This window comes from Manihot esculenta, chromosome 2, assembly GCF_001659605.2.
Source record: "Manihot esculenta cultivar AM560-2 chromosome 2, M.esculenta_v8, whole genome shotgun sequence".
Taxonomy (NCBI): Eukaryota; Viridiplantae; Streptophyta; class Magnoliopsida; order Malpighiales; family Euphorbiaceae; genus Manihot; species Manihot esculenta.
The window spans coordinates 21,086,412-21,092,411 of record NC_035162.2 but is presented as its reverse complement, the minus strand read 5'-3'; the positions used below and the strand labels follow the sequence as shown (position 1 = coordinate 21,092,411).

At 29.2% G+C, this 6,000-nt stretch overlaps 1 protein-coding gene across 2 annotated transcripts in view; it reads left to right on the top strand.

Annotated features, from left to right (window-relative positions):
* Positions 1-257: 257 nt before the first annotated feature.
* Positions 258-6,000, top strand: part of LOC110607484 (disease resistance protein RPS2) — a 41,172-nt gene continuing 35,429 nt past the window's right edge. For both annotated transcript variants that reach the window (XM_043951502.1, XM_043951505.1), the window contains exons 1-2: positions 258-572; positions 724-787. The gene's annotated coding sequence lies outside the window, so the exon portion shown is untranslated. The remainder of the gene's footprint in view (positions 573-723; positions 788-6,000) is intronic.

Here is a 6,000-nt window from a genome sequence, read left to right as displayed (position 1 = left end):
TGATTTCATAATATTATTATATTTTATATAAAATTTAATAATAAACATATAAAAAATAATAATTAGCATGTACAATAATTACAAATGACGTGGAATGCACATTACATAAAAGCTAATGCTATATGGAGAGCATATAAAAGTTTTGATATTTCTATCAAATAAAAGAGTTAAGTTTTATATTTTTTTTAAAAAAAATAAAAGTTAAAAGTAATTCTAACTTAATATATAATATTAATTAGCTTTTATTTTTGAACACCTAAAAAGACATGGTTAGTGAATTATTGATGTTCCCTTCCCTTCCCTTGCTTTTATATTCTCTGACATGCATCGATCTTCTAAGCTAATAGCTATTTTTTATCATTGGATACCTGCCTGTGGTTGAACTTTCTGCACTGGCTGATCCTTTTGCCGTTGCCGTTGCCGTTGCCGTTGCCGTTGCTGTGTGTAAAGAGATGGAAGAGTTCCTGCTTGCTAGCTAGCTACTCATCCCATGCCTGCTGATCATTCTCATCAAAATCACCACTCCAAAGGACTCTACATGTTGCAGATCTTGGTTTATTCTTCAGATCTAGGTTCATTATTATTATTATTTTTAATTTTATTAGTTATAAAAGTTAATTTTTAATTATTTTTTATTTACTTGCCCTCCTTTTATTTCTTTTTTTTTTTTTTTAATTTTAACTCGTTTTTTTATGTTTTTTGGCTTAATTATTTGTGTTCCAGCTCTTGGTTATTCCAGTAGCAAAGTGAGAAAATTGAGATTCTCATCATTTCAGTACATTTTCTGGTAAAATTACTTTCTCGCTCCAAATAATTTCTCATTTTTGTTTACTTCCATTGATATAGAGTCTCACTCAATTGATATTTTTGTCTTTATTGTATTATAGGATGAATTTGGATGTCTTTGCATGATTTTTTTTTTTTTAGGTAATTCATGCAGATATATATTTGCTTTCCTTTTTTTTTTTTTTTTTTGCAAATTTTTCGTTTGATAATTTAAATTTTAATTAACAATTCTTAATTAAAATTTTTATTTTATATAAATAATACACCATAACAAAGATGAGATAATATATTTTAATGTGCAATTAATAATACTTTATCATATTTATTATAATACTTATAAAATTTAGAATTTACTAAAAATCTTATTTGAAAAATATATATAATCAAATTAAATTAAAATAATCCCCTTATCATAAAAGAAATAACCAAAATATTTTATAGTTTTTTATTGATTCTTGTCTTGCATTACTTGTTTTTAGAGGTATTGAAAAAATTATTTAAATAAAAAATAATTATCCATCTATAATTTATATCATGTAGGAAACAGAGACACTCACAAAATTAATTTGGTAAATCTCAATTTTTCTCTCTAATTTTCAATTCTCGTTTAAAAAAAAAATTAAGAAAGAAAGAAATATTACGTTTATAAAAAATATCCCTATCTTTATATTATGATTATAAATGTATTTTTTAAAAAAAAAATTAATTTAATTAAAAATTATATTAATATTTTATTCAAATTAAAATTGTTGATATATATATATATGTAATCGAAGGGAACTTTCAAAATTTATATAAATAATTTTTTTATTTTTTTAATAGATAGATATATAGATGAGTGACCTCACAGTATCATTATTTCAAATATATATATATATATCTTTTACAAAAGCAGTTAATAATACTTCAGAAATTATGAATTTAAAAGATTATTACAAAAATTTAAAAAAATAATTTTCAACAAAAAAAAATAGAAAAGTAATTCTCGAATAAGGAAAAAAAAAAAAAACACTTATCTATCCCTCCAAGGTCTAAATGAAATTAGATATAAATTTTCATAATTTCATATTGATTAATTATCATCTTATAAATTTATTTTCCTTATTAATTAAATTTATTATTTTTATTTACCATTATATTGATAATTGTCATATGTTGTATGATCTTTATAATAATAATAATAATGTAAAATAAGAGAGAATAATTATTTAACATGTTTTATTATGATAATTATCGATTGGTTTTAGCATTATTTCAATTTTTATTAGTAAATTTATTAATGCTATTGAAATAGAGGTTAATTATTTTATTATTCTATAATTTTTTAGAAAAAAAAAATTAATATTAAGGAGATAAAGACATTTTCGTTAGCCATCCAACAAAATGCTATATAAATGAGTTTAAAATATATAATTATTTTGGATAATTTTAACAAATTATATAATTAATTTATTATTTTATAATTAATTTATTGGATAAAAATATTTTCATAAGATAATATATTAGAAGTTTTTAAAATTTTTTTAAGTATTTAGATAATCTTAAAATTATTATATTTCTTTCTTTTCACTTTTATATATATTGTAGATATAGATAATTAAAATTAGTAGTAACACAAAGTATTAATAATAAATGTATAAATTAATTAAATAACCATTATACAATGTGTAATACACAGTAAAAAAACTAGTTTTAACTAAAATTGTTGGTAGTTTATATTAATATTTAATCCTGTTAAATTATTTTTATTATAATATAAAATAAAATTAAAAAAGTTAACTAAAAGAATAAAAGAAAATTTATATTTAAAAAATTATAAAAAATAGTATTTTTAGTGATTCATATTTGAAATCATCACTAATAATAAATTTAGTGACGGTGCTGCTGTTACAAAACAAAATTTCTTCATTGCTATTATTTATGGCTAACATTTTTAGGGTGAGTTATAATTTTTTTAATTATAAAAATTAGTTTACAATATATTATATACATTTATCTATTATATGTATTTACAATTAAGTTAGAACATATTATTATATAATAAAGTCAATAAATTTTAAATAAATTTTGGAGCTTAACATAAAAAATATGTGGGTAATAAATTTAAATTATATGATCATTGATTATGTATGACAATTGATAAAGTATTTTTAGATATTTGATTCAATATAAACTTATTAGAATAGGTTTACATAGCATATAATTAAGTTAATAATATAAATTAATTAAGAGTTTAAAATTTGAGGCTTAATTAGATCTGAAATCGTAAAAAAATCATAATTATATCTTCTTTAAAACTAGATAAAATCATTTTTAAAATATTAAACTTCAAGGTGATTTTGGTTTTATCCACAAATTAGAGTCGAATAACCAGTTCTGAATTAAAACTGACCTTTGCCCAAGCCTACCATACATATTAGAGCAATTACAATTTTTTTTTTTTTTTTTTTTTTGATGATGAGAGGAAAGGAACAAAGGAAGTTATCCTAGTTCTATGCTGGTGATGCCAGTAGCTTCCGAAGAGACTATATCCATAAGTCTGGCTAAAGACTGATCGATGATATGTAACCACTTTAATACTCGTAGCCAATTCGCCATATAATCTACATGCCTGTTAGTCTCTCATAGAGCATGAGTGAACTGAGCCTTAAGTTCGCTGAGAACAGAGCACGAATGGTTCTGAGTATTGAAGCATTGGCATCGTTCACCTGGATTTTACCATTCAACATATCAATAGCATTTAGACTATTGCTTTCCACAACGAGATTGTTGTAACCCAGAGCCTTTGCGACCTTTAGGCCATGAAAGATTGTTTCTAGCTCAACATTGAGAATCGATCTCCTGTCCAGAGAAGCAATAAAACCTTTGACCCAACCACTTGTTGAGTCTCTGAAAATCCCTCCCCTAAAAGCAAGGTGCTCGTTTCTAGTAAACGTTGCATCCGTGTTCAACTTGACTATGTTCACCAATAATTTCTGCCAATTGACCCTTTGTGCAGTTTTATATGGAGAAAGGTCATGGCTAGAGATCTTACTTAGAGCTAAGCACGTCCCTTTGGCTTCAATGAGAGCACAATATATAAGATTATCCAAATTCATGACCTCCCTCATAAAGATGGAGTTGCGATATGTTTCCACAATCTCAGGCGACCAAGCCGAAGAGTAAAGACAAGAAGATGTTATCTCGTGTATTGAAAGTGAGCAGTAAGTTCCATCTCATCCGGCTCTTGATCGAACCCTGACTGAAGAAGTCTCTCACCCTGCACTTTGGCAGAATCCTTCTCCAAACCTAGGCAGCCGATAGATAGTCCCTTAGAGCATGCAGGGACGTCTCATTGTCTAGACTACACATCTCACAAAGCATTGAGGAGTATAGATGTCTCCTCCTTCACTCGACATTCATCAAAACTCTATCATGGTTGGCTAGTGACAAGAATGTTTTCACTTGTTACGGCCCGCTCCATCGCCAGATGAGATTCCAATTTTCATCCTTGTCATGATCATTAAGGTTAGAAAGCAAAAAGTGAGTAGAAGCAAGGGTTGCCTTTCTTGTACTATCAAACCTCCAATAAAGACAGTCTTGAGAGTCATTATCAATCAGTGATGGAAGGTCAGTAAGCATAAGCAGAGAGGATGTTGGCAAGAAATCTCCTAAAGCCTTCCAATCCACTATCTATTCTTTAGTTAGAAACTGATCTCTTGAGCATTCTAATCTATAGAGGCTATAAGGTTTGCTTTGCTAGAGTTTTTCCATCTTGGAGCTAAGAGCCCAACCAAAAATTGATAGACTTGCTATTGTCCAGCATCCACACAATACCTTCTTTGAATTCATCCTATACCGAGCATATGCCTCTATAAAGGTTGGAGCAATTGTATTTGTGAAGCATAGATGTTGGGTATTCACATTTGAACTTGTTTTTAGAGTGAAGGATCCTAACCCATATGGCGCTTTTATTTATGAGTACAGCTCAAGCAAGTTTCATCATGTATGCTTGATTAGTCACTTTTTCACATCTAAGACCAAGGCCACCACAATCTTTGGGCTCAATGACTTGCTTCCAAGGAACCAAGGAGACTTTCTTGGAACCATCCGAGCTCCCTCATATGAATTATCTACATAACTTATCCACTTCGTCACAAATAAGGCTTGGCATAATTGAAGTTTGCATGGCATAAGATGGAATAGCTGAGATAATCGATTAAGTAAGAATAATACAACTCACAAGCGAGAGCTTTCTATTATCCCATTGGCAAATTTGTTCTTGATATTATTAATGACGTCCTGGTAAGTCTATCTAGAGACACGAGAATGCAGTAGGGGAACCCCAAGGTACTTCCCCAGATTCTCAGTCTTGGAGACACCCGATTTGTTGCTAAAGACTCTCTTGTCCTGTAGGGAAATATTTTGATTTTTGTCCAAATTCACCCTCTGGGTAGAACTAGTGCAGAAATCCTTTAAAACATTAAGTTTCTACTTGTGCGCTTGAGGCCTCTGCAAAAAGAATAAGGTCATCAGCAAAAAGTAAGTGGGAAATGGAAGGACTACCTTTACCAAGAATGATGGGTCTCTAGTCTCCCTTATTTACCACATCAGAAATGTCATGGGCCAGTCTTTCTATATAATTGATGAATAAGTAAAGGGATAGAAGGTCTCTGTAACGCCCCGGAAATCCGGACCGCTACCGGCGCTAGGATCCGGGTCGACTTAAGGCCGCCGGGACCCGTAGCAAGCCTGACATAAAACCTGTAAACCTGTATAATCCCATACATGATCAACAACATGCATAAAAATTAAAACTTTTCTTCATACATACTGTCATCAACTAACTCAACCGGTGCATACTCTGATCATATACATAACATAGTCCCTCTGTGGGATCTCATCAAGCCTTAAAGGCAAAACAACCTGTGTTGAGTTAGTTTACATAAACATCATAACATAAGATCATGTATATACAAAAGGGATTAACAATATATTATGGTCAAGCACAACTCTATCCTCAATGACCTCATTATATAACATCCTGAATATTTTTACATTTCATCATAATACAATTGTCATGTCCACAATCTAACTATTACATACATATGACTTTTTCTTCTTGCCTTCTCTATCTATCCCGTACCTGCAAACCTGGGGGTTAGGGGAGAGGGGTGAGCTAGATGCCCAGTGAGTAGAACTGTGAAAAGAATATTTAAAACATGCTATCATGAA